The sequence below is a fragment of the Emys orbicularis genome, chromosome 4 (assembly GCF_028017835.1).
Source record: "Emys orbicularis isolate rEmyOrb1 chromosome 4, rEmyOrb1.hap1, whole genome shotgun sequence".
Classification (NCBI taxonomy): domain Eukaryota; kingdom Metazoa; phylum Chordata; order Testudines; family Emydidae; genus Emys; species Emys orbicularis.
The window spans coordinates 153,598,070-153,612,155 of record NC_088686.1 but is presented as its reverse complement, the minus strand read 5'-3'; the positions used below and the strand labels follow the sequence as shown (position 1 = coordinate 153,612,155).

Genomic DNA, 14,086 nt, shown 5'->3' with positions numbered 1-14,086 from the left:
CCCTCTAGGGGCTGCTTTGGCACCAGAAGAGAGGGCACTGGCTTATATCTGGAGCAGCCAGGCAGAGAAAGAGGGAATCAGAGGATACTTCACAGTTCTCTGCCCATGGGGGTCAGCTGTGGAGGGAAGGAATATGGGGGAGATGGACAAAATGGGGCTCTGGGTATGTGTGTGTGTCAGGAGCTAGTGAGGTAACATTGAGCCAGGAATGGAATGCAAATGGGGATGTGGGGACACATGGGTGTAAAAGGGGGGCAGGAACACAGGGATGGGGGGGATGCAGGGATACACGGGGATAGAGGGCAGATGTGCCTGACTCAATTGGAGAGGCCAAGGGTGAGCCAGGGTTCAACAGGGGAGGCTCCCCAAATCGCTAACAATCACTCTTCCCCTCTCCCTCGAAAACCACCTCTTCCATACTTCTCCCACCCACACCCAACAACTCTCAAAGTTCACTTCAGGCTCCTTCCCAGCAATTACTTCCCTCTCCCTCAGCTCCTTCATTACCCCTGGCTCCCCGAAGCCTTTGCACTGCTTCTGAGGAGTGCGGGAAATACATTTCAATATTGTAGTTTAAATGAATTATTACTCAAAGTTCTGTGTTTAAATGTCTAGTAAGGAATCTATTTGTGAAAAATCACTTCCTGAATCTTTTTTGTTTGTATTGTTACAAACATAGTTGCTGATAGGTAGTTTGAAATAAACTATCAAAATAATTGAAACTAGTGTGATTATATTGCATTATTTTGACAAATAAAATATGGTGTGCAGAATTTTAAAATATGGTGTGCAGAATTTTTTTTTTTTTTTTTTTGGCATAGAATTCCCCAAGGAGTAATGCAAAACGCTCTGTGCGCACCTGCCAATCACACAGTTCATCAGGCCTCATGGTCAGTCAGGCCTTAGTACATTTGGGCTGGTTTATTTTAAAGATTTACACTTCACATTGGCTTCTCCACACACCATTCAAATGCATCAGCTTCTTTAATAGCAAAGAAACACCTGGTTAGACAGACCTTTGTTAAACATTAGGTACGTAGTTTTTCTTCATCACACTTCTATTTAAAATAGACGGCATGAGCAGTTCCTTAGTCTTCTTTCAATCACACGCACCGGGCTCTCCCGCCCCTCGGACCAATCCATGCTGAGACAGGACTGCAAATCCCATCTCCAGATGTCACCTAAGAGTCACCCCGTCTGAAAACGAGGTAGGTGTGGGGGCGAAGTTCCTGACTCAGTCCCATCTAGATGGGGGGTGGGGAGGGATTGTCCTGGCTGCCTCACAGCTCTGTGTGTTGGGGGGAGTTTGACAGAAAGAGAGACCTGGCTGGATGCCACCTAGATGTAGGGGGTCCCTAATGGAGTAGGCTGTGACCATCTACTCTAAAATCCCCCCACCTGTCAGCTCTTCCCCACACTGCTCAGTTAAGTCCCATTCCCTGCCCCACACAGTCTCTGCTGGGCATCATGGGGACAGGACCACACCCTGGTCTGATTCTGCTGGCACTGTGCCAGGCCCGCCAGCTGCCAGAAGCCCCTCGGGCCCTGGTGGTGGCAGAAGGGCAAGTAAACTGGTGAGTCAACTGGTTCCAGGTGAGGTTGCCCAAGTGAGCAAAGCATTTGCGGCAGTCAGCACACCTGTACATCCGATCCCAGCCATGAATGCACTGGTGTATTCTCAGGTATTGGCTCTGTGCAAAGATTTTTCTGCAGACAGTGCATTGGAATGGCCGTTCCTCGGTGTGTGTGCGCTGATGTCTTCAGAGGTTTGAGCTGTGTGCAAAGCCCTTGCCACAGTCAGCACAGCGATCCGGCTGCTCCCCGGTGTGCATGCACTGGAGTTGGGTGAGCTTGTTGGCATTGCTGAACCCGTTACCACAGTTGGCACAGCGGTACAGCTGCTCCCCGGTGTGTGTGTGCGCTGATGTCGGGTCAGCATACTGGCAATGCTGAAGCTTTTCTTGCAATCGCCACAGTGGTACGGCCGCTCCCCGGTGTGCGTGCGCTGGTGTATTCTCAGGGTTGAGCTCTGGGCAAAGCCCTTGCCGCAGTCGGTGCAGCAGTGCGGCCTCTCCCCGGTGTGCGTGCGCTGGTGTGTTCTTAGTCTTGAGCTCTGTGCAAAGCCCTTGCCGCAGTCAGTACAGTTGTACGGCTGTTCCCCCGTGTGCGTGCGCTGGTGTCTTTGCAGGTGTGCAAACTGTGCAAAGCCCTTGCCACAGTCAGCACAGCGATATGGCCGCTCCCCAGTGTGTACACGTTGGTGTATTCTCAGTTTTGAGCTCTCTGCAAAGCTCTTGCCACAATCACTGCAGCAATATGGCCGTTCCCCGGTGTGCGTGCGCTGGTGTATTCTCAGCTTTGAGCTCTCTGCAAAGCCCTTGCCACAGTCACTGCAGCGGTATGGCTGCTCCCCAGTGTGCATGCGCTGATGTTTTCTCAGAGTTGAGTTATGTGCAAATCCCTTTCCGCAGTCGGTGCAGCGATACGGCCGCTCCCCAGTGTGCACACGCTGGTGTATTCTCAGCGTTGAGCTCTCTGCAAAGCTCTTGCCACAGTCGGTGCAGCAGTACGGCCGCTCCCCCGTGTGTGTGCACTGATGTGTTCTCAGACTTGAGCTCTGGGCAAAGCCCTTGCCACAGTCGGTGCAGCTGTACGGCTGTTCCCCGGTGTGCGTGCGCTGGTGTCTTTTCAGGTGTGCAAACTGTACAAAGTCCTTTCCGCAGTAAGCACAGCGGTGCGGCCTCTCCCCGGTGTGCGTGCGCTGATGTATTCTCAGATTTGAGCTCTCTGCAAAGCTCTTGCCACAGTGCGTGCAGCGATACGGCCGCTCCCCGGTGTGCCTGCGCTGATGTGTTCTCAGGGCTGAGTTCTTTGCAAAGCTCTTGCCACAGTCAGCGCAGCAGTACGGCCGCTCCCCGGTGTGCGTGCGCCGGTGCTGCGTCAGTGCGAAGGGGTTCCTGAACCTCTTGTCGCAGTCGACGCAGTGATGGGGACCCTGGCTCATGGGGAGTCTCTGGTGTGTAGCCAGGTCTGGTCTCTGGCTGAGTTTACCCTGGGGATGGACGGTGTTCTGTGCATGGATCCCCCTGTGGGATGTGGGATCCTGCGTTTCTGCCGTGTTCTCCCCACATTCAGACCGTGTCCTCGTTCTTCCCGGTACCCCGTGCCCTGCTGGAGAGAGCAGAGACAATCCCGGTGTTAGCTCATGTTTAGGGCTGCAGGTTTGCCAAGGATGGAAAATGTCACAGATGGAGCGATTTCCCCATTTGTCTGTGACTGTTTTTGGCGGCTCCTGTCCGACAGGGCGGGACCCAACGCCTTGCTCCGGGCACTGAGACCTGGTCTACGGGGTTACAGTGCCACTCAGATTTGCCGCCGTCCACGGTCATGATGGTGGGGGAGGGGAGGTCAAATTTCAGTGAATGGCCTTGTCACCCAGATCTTCTCTACCCCAGGGGTTCTCAAACTTTTTCTTTCCGAGGCCCCCCTCAACATGCTATAAAAACGCCATGGCCCACCTGTGCCACAATAATTGGTTTTCTGCATATAAAAGCCAGGGATGGCGTTAGGGGGTAGCAAGCAGGACAATTGCCTGGGCCCCCAGGACACAGGGACCCCCACAAAGCTACATTGCTCAGGCTTCAGCCCTGAGTGGCAGGGCTCGGGGACCTGGGCTTCAGCCCCATGCGGTGGGGCTTTGGCTTTCTGCCCTGGGCCCCAGCGAGTCTAATGCTGGCCCTGCTTGGAGGCCCCCCTGAAACCTGCTCATGGCCCCATAGGGGTCCCCAGACCCCTGGTTGAGAACCACTGCACTACCCATACCAACCCCTCTGCACCAGGCCGGGGTTAGGGTTGCAGCGCTGGGAGAAGGGAGCTTCTTTGGGCAGCAAGTTCCTCCTGGGCAGGGCGATTAGAAGGGCAGGTGTTGTAAAGGGGCACAGGGGGGTAGTACACCCAGCCAGTTAGCTATAAAATCCTTAGTAGCTGTTCCCTTTGCTTCACCTGTAAAGGGTTAAGAAGTCTCACTGCTATGCTTAGGTAAGATGAAGTGAGTGGGCATCTGGCCAAAAGAGCCAATGGGAAGGTTAGAAATTTTTAAAATTGAGTAAATACTTCCCCTTTGTCTCTCTGTTGTTGTTCTCTCGGCTGGAGAGACAGGGCAGCAGCTGTGCTGTAAGAAGCTTGGGGCCAGGTACGAAAATCATCAATACCCATACCTAGACTTTCTCATTTGCAACTACAGCTATGTAAGTAGAACAGGAAATGTTTAGTTAGACGCGATCGGGTTTATCTCTTTATTTTGGGCTTGTGGAGGCGTCTGTGCTAACACAGGTGCTTTTGTAACCTTTAAGCTAGACCCCAAGAAAGCCATTCCTGGTCTTTAATCCTTGCAGTTGTTGTTTTTTTTAATATCTAACAGCAGCCTAATTTTCCAGATGTTTTTTCTTGCTTTTTTTTTTCTTCAATAAAATTTACTTTTTTGTAGCTTATTCCTGTGGGGGAGTGAGTCCGTTTCTAGGAATTCCTTTTGAAAAAATCATTTACTGTTGGCCTGAAGTGTCAGTCTTTGTGCAAAACTAAAACTAAACTAAAATCCTCAAGGTGGTGAGGATTTTGGGGGGAGGTGTGTGTGTGGGAAGGATTTGAGGGGATGAGCAGTCACTCAGGGTTTGTGTGATGTAACCTGGAAAACATGTCTGTATTGTGTCACAACCTGATCCCTGGCACTGCTGAGCTGGAAGGGGTGAATGGTGCCACCCAGCCTTTGGTCTACAGACAGTCACAGACGCGTTAGGGCTGAGGGCTGTGCTAAGCATTGACACCGAAGCAATGTAAGTGACAAAGGTTTCATGCCACAAAGAGCAGGAGGAGAAGGGATGTGACAAAGGCCATCCCACCACCCCCTCTCTCACACCCAGCCCATACACCAGGGTACTCGAAGTCATGGCCCGCAGGACGATTTAATCTGGCCCCCAAATGTGTCCACTCCCCCCACAGCAGCTGCCTGGCACGCGGGGCAGTTTTAGAGCATTACAGTGAAACACTGCAAGTGCTAGAGATCTGCTCTACACAATGGCATCCTCTGCGTCGCATCACCCTACACTAGTCATATGTGACTGATCCTGCCCTGCGTCATTCCCAGCTTTCTCCTTGCTCGCTGGGGACAGGTTTCTCCAGTCTGAGAGGTCATGTGCGAAGTGAAGTGGCAGAGAGGGGGTGGGGTGGGAACCTGGAGAGGACAGCGCCTTCTCTGCCAAGGGCCAGTGACTCTGGGATGCTCTTGCAGGGGGCAGAGGCATGAAAAGCCATCTGAAAAGTCTCTAGGTGATTTTCTGAGGTGTGGGAAGCCTAGAAGGTGTTGTGGTCTATGGCCAGACTAGCTTGTCTTTCAACCCAGGTGCTTGTTTGCCCCCCAGCAGCCAGCTCACACAGTCTTTCTCTTTCTCCCCTCCTCACCCCCACTAGTCCATGTACCCGTGACCTCAGAGTGAGGGCAGGGGAGACAGGGCTCAGGAGAGCTCTCAGTGAATGTCTTAGAGACAGCACACAGCGTCTCTCAGAAACTTCACCAGCAGCCAGCACACAGACTGACTTTGTGTGTTACACAGACACACACACAGTCTCTGGCTCTTTCACACTCACCTCCGAACACAGACTTGTTGTATTATTGTTACTTCTTGATACTTCCTATAATGCACATATATTCTCTGCAATTTTATTCTTCCTAAGTGTGTGACTTTAATGTTTTGACTGGTCTATGCATTTCATGATTTTTATTTCTCTTGCACTTAAATTTAATTAGTGAGTTCTAAAATACCTAACGTCTCCTGGCTGGAGTAATTATCCCTATGGTAACTTTAAAAATATATATATATATATATATGATATCTAGGTTTTTTGTTTCTACTGGTGGCGCACATACTTCGGTGCACATAACGAAATTTATTCTGCAGATGGATGGAAAAAATGAGAGGGAACATTGCTCACAGCCCCAATGCCCTTTCCATTACACAGCTGGGGAAGCTGAGGCATGGTGGAGCTGTAGTGACTCGCTTCTAGAACTGAAGCCAGATCTTCCGAATGCTACTGCACTGTCCTACCCGCTAGATAAATGAGAGCCCAAAAAACTTTCCCCCACCATGGAGATCTCTCTCGTTCCCTCAGCACCCCTCAAATCTCCCACCCCACCATTGTCCCATATCACAATTCCACCCCTCTTCCCATTTCATCACAGCCCCATCTCTGATCCATTTCTTTGTTGGGGCTTTGAGGCCCCATCATATGTAGGTCAGAGATTACCAATGCATAGAAGAAATAGGAAGTATTTTAAGAGGCCCCCCTGGCTTAACCAGGAGATTTTCAATGACCTGAAATTCAAAAAAAGAGTCATACAAGAAATGGAAAGTAGGTCAAATTACAAAATGAATATTAAAAAACAACACACCAGCATGTACGGAGAAAATTAGAAAGGCCAAGGCAAAAAACAAAACTAAACTAACAATATAAAGGGAAAAAAGAAAGCATTTTACAAATACATGGGAAAGCAGAGGAAAACAAACATAGGCTAGGGCCATTACTGTGTCCAGTTCTGGGCCCCACACTTCAGGAAGTACGTGGACAAATTGGGGAGGGTCAGAGGAGAGCAACAATACTGATTAAATGTCTAGAAAACATGACTTATGAAGAAAGTGAAAAAACTGGGTTTGTTTAGTCTGGAGAAGAGAAGGTGGCGGGGAGGGGGGGGGGGGGGGAGAACCCCTGATAACACTCCTCCTGGACATAAAAGGTTGTTACAGTGGAGGGTGATAAATTGTTCTCCTTATCCACAGAGAACAAGACAAGATTTTATGGGCTTCAATTGCAGCAAGGGAAATAGAGGTTAGAGATTAGGAAAAACTTCCAACCTCTGAGGGTAGTTAAGCACTGGAACAAAATTATCTAGGCAGGCTGCAGAATCTCCATCATTGGAGGTTTTTAAGAACAGGTTAGACAGACACCTGTCAAGGATGGACTAGGTAATACTTAGTCCTGTCTCAGTGCAGAGATGATTTCTAAGATTCATAGCTATCAAGGCCAGACAGGCTCATTGTGCCCATCCAGCCTGGCTTCCTGCCTATCCCAGCCAGAGACTCTCCCCCAGCGATTTCTGCCTCCGGCCCAGTAACTGCTGGCGGAACAAGAGCGAAGCTTTGAGAGAGAGTCGCCCCATCTCCACTGACAGACTCCCAATGAGGGAGAATCCATCCTGTCCTGAGGGGAGCTCTCCCAGTGGTTTATTCCTCCTCCCAGATAAACACTGGCCCCTAATTCCCAGCTTCAATTTGTCTCTCTTCAGTTCCCAGCCAGTGACTCTCGCTCTGCCTTTACCGTCTAGATCAAGGAGTGCTCCGCTAGCAGGTGTGTAAATCAGAAGGAACTGGATTATTATGACTCACCTGAGGAGGGGCTCTCAGGCCCAGAGTTTACCCTGGAGCCCTCGGCATCCCGGATCCAGAGTTCTGCCTCCCCTAGCTCGATCCGGTGGATTAAGTTCGGTTTGGAACCTGAAGAGCCTGTTTGGGGGGAAAGTTTTATTACTAAAATTTTGGGGGCAGAGACTTGTTTATATGCTTGCGCAGCACCTGGCACGACAGGACACCAACTCTCAGGCTGCTTTAGAGGAAAGCGCAAGAGATCCCAAGCAGGAGAGTAATGAAATAAATCTTCCTTAGAGGTTTCAGAGTAGCAGCCGTGTTAGTCTGTATCCGCAAAAAGAACAGGAGTACTTGTGGCACCTTAGGCCTTGGCTACACTTGCGAGTTACAGCACTGTAAAGCCGCCCCCAGCGCTGTAACTCACTGACCGGCTACACTGGCAAGGCACGTACAGCGCTGTATCTCCCTGGGTACACCGCTGCAGTTACTCCACCTCCCCGAGAAGCATAAGAGATACAGCGGAGTGGCTACGACTCTCCCCTGTGAGTGTGTACCAGGAATCAACCTGCAGCGCTGTACTGATCACCTTGTGAAGTGGCCAATCCTCTCCATTGTTGTGACCAGCTGCAGGAATGCGGAAGTGCCAGTTTCAAAGCTCATACCACAGAGAAAAAGCAAACAGTTTGCTGTTTGCTTTGAGTGAGTGAATGAATGAGCAGGGGGCCGGGAGTTCGGAACTTGCAAAATAGAGTGCTGACACGCTCCAAAAAGCACTCTCCCCCCACACTCCCTGTCACACTCCGTGTGAAAAGCATGTTGCAGCCACGTGAATGCTGGGATAGCTGCCCATAATGCACCGCTCCCAACACAGCTGCAAATGTTGCAAGTGTGGCCACGCCACAGCCACTGCGCTGGCAGCTGTCAGTGCGGACAGACTGCAGCGCTTTCCCTACTCAGCTGTACAAAGACAGGTTTACCTCACAACGCCGTACAGCTGCAAGTGTAACCAAGGCCTTAGAGACTAAACTTTTTTTTTTCCTCTTACTTAATTGGCCTCTCAGAGTTGGTAAGACAACTCCCACCTTTTCATGCTCTCTGTATGTGTATATATATCTCCTCACTATATGTTCCATTCTATGCATCCAATGAAGTGGGCTGTAGCCCATGAAAGCTTATGCTCAAATAAATTTGTTAGTCTCTAAGGTGCCACAAGTACGCCTGTTCTTCCTTAGAGGAGATTTCGTCCTGTCTCTCACTCGTACTCTGAATCAGCAACGTCTACAACCCATCTCACGTTGCAGTGTGGGCCGAGTTTAAAGCCTTGCTAGGGTAACTCTAGATGTTCCATAGAAATATCCCAAACACCTTGGCCTCTATGCTATCCTGTGTCACTACGTTCCATAGGACAACTGCGTGACATGGATTTCCTTTAACCCACAGAAACACCAATTCGTCTCAGATTAAGAGACAGGGTGAACTATTTCACTTACCCAAATGTCTCCTGAAACATTTCTCATGGGGAAGACTTTGGAAGAAGGGAACTTTGCTCCTTTGCCATCTTATAGCTGTTGAAACGTTTTGGGCATGTCATTAAGGCATATCGGCCACAACGTGTCATGGCAGGTGTCACCAGGTGTTCAACTGTATTGTTCAACTGTACAGTTGTTAAATTTACTATGTTCGTTCTTTTGGGGGAGGTGGGGAGCTGTTGCAGCAGCAGCATTTCCCTGCCTTATTTGTCTAACTAGAGTCAATTCCTCAGGCAAAGTTGCTGCCCTCAATGTCTGGCTGGGATTCCTGGAAGAGATTGTTGCTCATGGGCTGTTTGCTACCACCACCGATGTGCCCTGACTGAGGTAGGTAATGCAAATAAACAAGTTACACTAAGATTAGCCCCAGGCTCTGTAGCCCTGAGTTCTCCTCCAACAGGGAGCTGACCTGAAAGGGGCTGGCATGTGCCACCACTCAGTGATAGGGTGGCATATGGCAACCAAAGGATCGAGGGAACCCAAATGTTTTACAGATGTGAATAAATGAAGGGAACTCAGTCCTTACCCAGGGAAACGAGGGTCCAGTAATTCCTTAGCATCTGATCCCGGTACAGCTGCTTCTCTGGCTGGGATAAGAGCTCCCACTCCTCCCGGGTGAAATACAGAGCGACGTCCTCGAACGCCACCTGGAGCTGCTGGCACAAGCGTTACACACTCAGCACCTTCCGCTCCAGCCCCCAGCCCGGAGTCTCAGCAGGGGACGCGGTTTCTAGGGGAGCGACTCCCAGGGAACCCCCAGCCCAGCAGCTCTGACCCAGGGAGACTCTTCCCACCCCGCACAGCTCCCCCGGGACTCGGGGCCCTGCTGGCCGGGGACAGGAGTCGCCCTCGGCTCCCCGCGGGGCTCTGGGGCGGTCCCCCTCAGCCCCCAGCCGGGACCAGCCAGTGCCCGGCCGGGGAGTCCCCGCCCCGCGTCCTACCTGCGCCGGCCCCGCTGCAGCCATCGCCGGGCTCGGCCCCGGCCGCTTCCTCCGGGCAGCGACTTCCCCCCGCGCGGCTGGTGCCTCCCCGGGGCCGCCTCTCGCCCGCTCCCCGCCCTGGGGCTGCAACCGGGACCCGCCCTGATCCAGCCCCGCTCGGCCCCGCGCCTGCGCCGCCAGCTCCAGCAGCCGGGGGAGGCCCCAGCGCCTGGGTCTCGAGTTCGGCCGCCGGGGGCGCTCACGGCACCTGGAGCCCGGGCGGCAGGAGCCCGTTACAGGGCAGCCCGGTCCCCGCCCCTGGGCTGTGAGTGGGGTCCGCTGCGCCGTGGGGAGCTGGGAGCCCGGACTCCTGGGTTCTCTCCCGGCTCTGGGAGGGGAGCGGGCACTAGTGGGTACAAGAGGGCCCCGGCCAGGCTGTGCAGCGTGTGTGTGTGTCACAGTAAGACAAGGGTCTGGTTGTGTGGTGTGTTTGTTGCTAGGCTGTGTGATGTTGGTGCGTTTGTTACAATGTGTGTGTTAGAGGAGGGCTGTGTGTGTATGAGCGTTACAGGATCTCATACATGGCTGTAGTGTGTGTTTCAGAAACTCACACCCATGGTGAGAGCAGGTGCCCCATTCAGATGCCATGATGTGGCCTTGGTGCTGGCACTGAACCAGCTGCCCCTGCCCCCCGCTCATTGTGCCGGGCCCTGCACACCTCAGGTGCCACCTCCGCCGGCCACAACAAATGGTCCAACGTCAAGCGCATCAAGGGCCCGCGGGTCGCCGAGCGCAGCCGTCTCTTCCAAAAGCTCACCATGCTGCTGCGCTTCGCTGTGAAAGGTACCGGGGCGGGAGAGGTGGATCCTGTGTGTGATACAGCCCCAACCAGAGGGAGCGCTACAGAGCCCTGCCAGCTTCCCAGTGCCCCCCAGGCCCTGTCACAGCCAGAGGGGGCGCTACAGAGTTTTCCCAGCCTCCCAGTACCTGACGGGGCCCAGGCAGAGGTTGTGGCTACAGAGCCCGGCCAGCCCAGCCTTGACCACTAGCACTGACCCTGTTGCCCCTAACCCCAGCACCTCCTAACCTCTGTTAACCCAAGGCCAGCACCATCCCTGCCTTCTGGAGCAGAGGATGCTGGTCTGTGGGGTAGCATTTCCCCTTCTCATCCTTTCTTCACTGGACCTTTCCTCTGTCTCACAGCACCTCCCCTAAGGTGGCTGAGTCTCTGCCCATCTCTCGCAGCTGTTTCGCATAAAAGGGGGGCAAGCCCAGTCTCTGTGGTTCAGGCGGCCTAAGATAACAGCTAAAGATGGCTGAAGAGGGGAAGGGCCCTGGAACAGGTAGTTTGGGGCAGGGAGGGTCACCAGTGGCCTCAGGACTCCTGGGTCCCATCACCAGCTCTGCAAGGGGGATAGTGGGTTATAGCAGGGAGGCTCAGAATCAGGATACCTTGATTCTATCCCTGGCTCTGGGAGGGGAGTGGATTGTGGTGAATTAAAGCAGTGGGGGCTGGGAGTCAGGATTGCCCTCGAGTGGGGTCCCAGCTGTCTCTCCCTTGTGACGCTCCATCTCTGTCCATTGCAGCAGGGTGACCTAACCCTGATTTCAACACCAACCTGGCCAACATCACTGAGCAGTGCCGGAGCATGGTCTTGACCAAAGCATCCACTGAGGTGGCCATCAAGGGAGGGGCACGTAGCTGCGTCCTGCCAGCCGGGCTCATGGGCTGCAGCCTTTTTGAATTCTCTGGGTCAGGCCAGACCATGCTGAGGTGTTACAGGGAAAAATTAAAACCATTATAAACCTATATGTTCCCCCTTCAGAGGACGCAGGATCTTGTACCTGGTATCAGGGTCTATCGCTGTGGAAGCAGCTGGTGATATTGGTCCCACCCTTCTTCCAGTGTGGTGCAAGGAAAGAAGACAGAGACAGAAAGATGTTCCAGAACAAAAGGTAAGTGTATCACTGAGCAGTGCTGGAGCATAGTCTTGACCAAAGCATCCACTGAGGTGGCCATCAAGGGAGGGGCACGTAGCTGCGTCCTGCCAGCCGGGCTCATGGGCTGCAGCCTTTTTGAATTCTCTGGGTCAGGCCAGACCATGCTGAGGTGTTACAGGGAAAAATTAAAACCATTATAAACCTATATGTTCCCCCTTCAGAGGACGCAGGATCTTGTACCTGGTATCAGGGTCTATCGCTGTGGAAGCAGCTGGTGATATTGGTCCCACCCTTCTTCCAGTGTGGTGCAAGGAAAGAAGACAGAGACAGAAAGATGTTCCAGAACAAACGGTAAGTGTATGAAGGTTGGTTTACAATAACTGGGATAACGGGGAAAAGGAAACACAACTGTCATAAAACCTGAGCAAACTGGGATCACAAAACAAGGAGCTTGAAGCAAACTAAAATAATAAAATCCCCTAAAGTCCTGCTGCTGTCAGATGCTTTCTCTGGCCAGGCTGGGTGTTGGAGCGCGTCAGACCCAGGACCTACTACCCCCAGACCTGGTGATGGCCTGAAGGGAGGAACGCTGGATCGTGCTGCAGGTGGACTCGGAGCCAATGGCAGGAGTACGGCCAGGAACCCTGGATGCGGCAGGTACGTCGATGGTATGGATGAGGATGAGCTGTCTTTCAGGATTCGCTGACTCGTGATCTGAGGGGCTGGACAGTCACCTACCAGCAGGGCCGGTGAGTGTGGCTGGGAGGCAGGGCGAGGGGAGGGGGTCTCTGGAGGGTCGGAGGGGTGCTGGGCTGTGAGGGGGAGGGAGGATCTCTGTGTGTGCTGGGGCACTAGGGAGTGGGAGTTCAGGGGGGGTGCTGGGCAGTTGTGGGGCTGTGAGCAGAGGGGCACTGGACAGGGGGTGGTGTGCAGGGTGCTGTGCATTTGTGGCAGAGTCCGGGGGGCTCTGGCCATAGGGAATCAAGGGGGGTGTTGGGTGGGAGGGGCTGTGTGGCGCAGCATGGCCTGTCCCAAGGGGAAGGGGCACGCTGGCAGCACACGGCCAGGTGGGCCACTGTGTGTCTGGCAACTGCTGGTTTGTAAATAGTGCCCTTGCTCTGGGGACTGACCTCCCCGTGCCATGCTCTATTGCCCCCATGGGGGCCCACAAATATGTTTTGCACCGGGCCCACAAAAGGTTAATCCAGCTCTGGATGGGCTCAGTGGTACCCCAGTGCATCAGGTGGCCCCCAGAGGGTGGGGTCGCAACCCGACACAATGACATCAAAAGTAGGTCTAGAAATCACAACTCCTTTGTCGCTTGAGTACCTGCCCTGAACCCTGCAGCACACCACCAGAACCTTTCCATTGTGCCCTTCTCCTCCCTCCCACTATCAGCCCTTACCAGTCACCTCTGCACATCATCCATTTTAGTCGCCCAGAGGGTGTTAACTCAGATATGAAGCAATTAGCTTAACACAACTCAAAATGACTTTTTTTTTTCTACATATCGGTTGGAGCTGGCATGGAGGTGACTTCTCTAGCTCAGCTTCACCGACTGGTTCTAGAGACAGCGAGGGAGTTCATTCAGGTGATTCACTCAAGGCATGTGACAGCCATACGCCTGTTCTCTGGGGGGGATTTCTCAGCGGTTGCCCAAAATTGGACTTTAAAATCCAGAGTCAATAGGGTGCTTGACAGCAACCAGACTAAAGTTGTTACCCAGCAGGGGGTGCTCTCCCTGACCAAGTAATGCTGGTCCCACTCACGTCTCCTTCATGCAGACATTGTGACTTGAGGAAGCGACATGCTGAACAACATGGGACATTTTATACCATTTCTGTTGGATCGTGCGGCCTGGTCACTCTGCTGGGCAAAGCTGGCCTGGGCCAATCAGAAAATGACCCGTACTCATGGCAGAATCTTGGAACATCCAACCAGGATAGGAGTTGTGTCCATTCTCATTGTCCAACGAGACAATGAGGCTATCACAATCCAGGGTGTAATCTCGAACATTGGGGGAGGGACAGCGTCACCGCCTGCCCTGTAACCTGGGGTGCCCATTAATGCTTTGCTGCTGTCGCTCCCAACCCGGACCACTCACAGCCTCCAGCATTCCGGTCTTACCCTGAGTGTCTGTGTGTAGCTCAGCTCAGCTCACACTCTGGCTTTCACAGCCTTGGTTATTACTGCAGTGTGATCCCAATACACACACAGTCCCAGATTTCCCCCCAGAAATGTGTGGCCTGTATTGTCCAGCCCTCTCCTGGACCGTCCTGAT

The 14,086-nt window shown here is 52.9% G+C and overlaps 1 pseudogene; it reads right to left on the bottom strand.

Moving 5' to 3' along the window:
- Positions 1–820: 820 nt before the first annotated feature.
- Positions 821–14,086, bottom strand: part of LOC135877335 (zinc finger protein 208-like) — a 95,141-nt pseudogene continuing 81,875 nt past the window's right edge.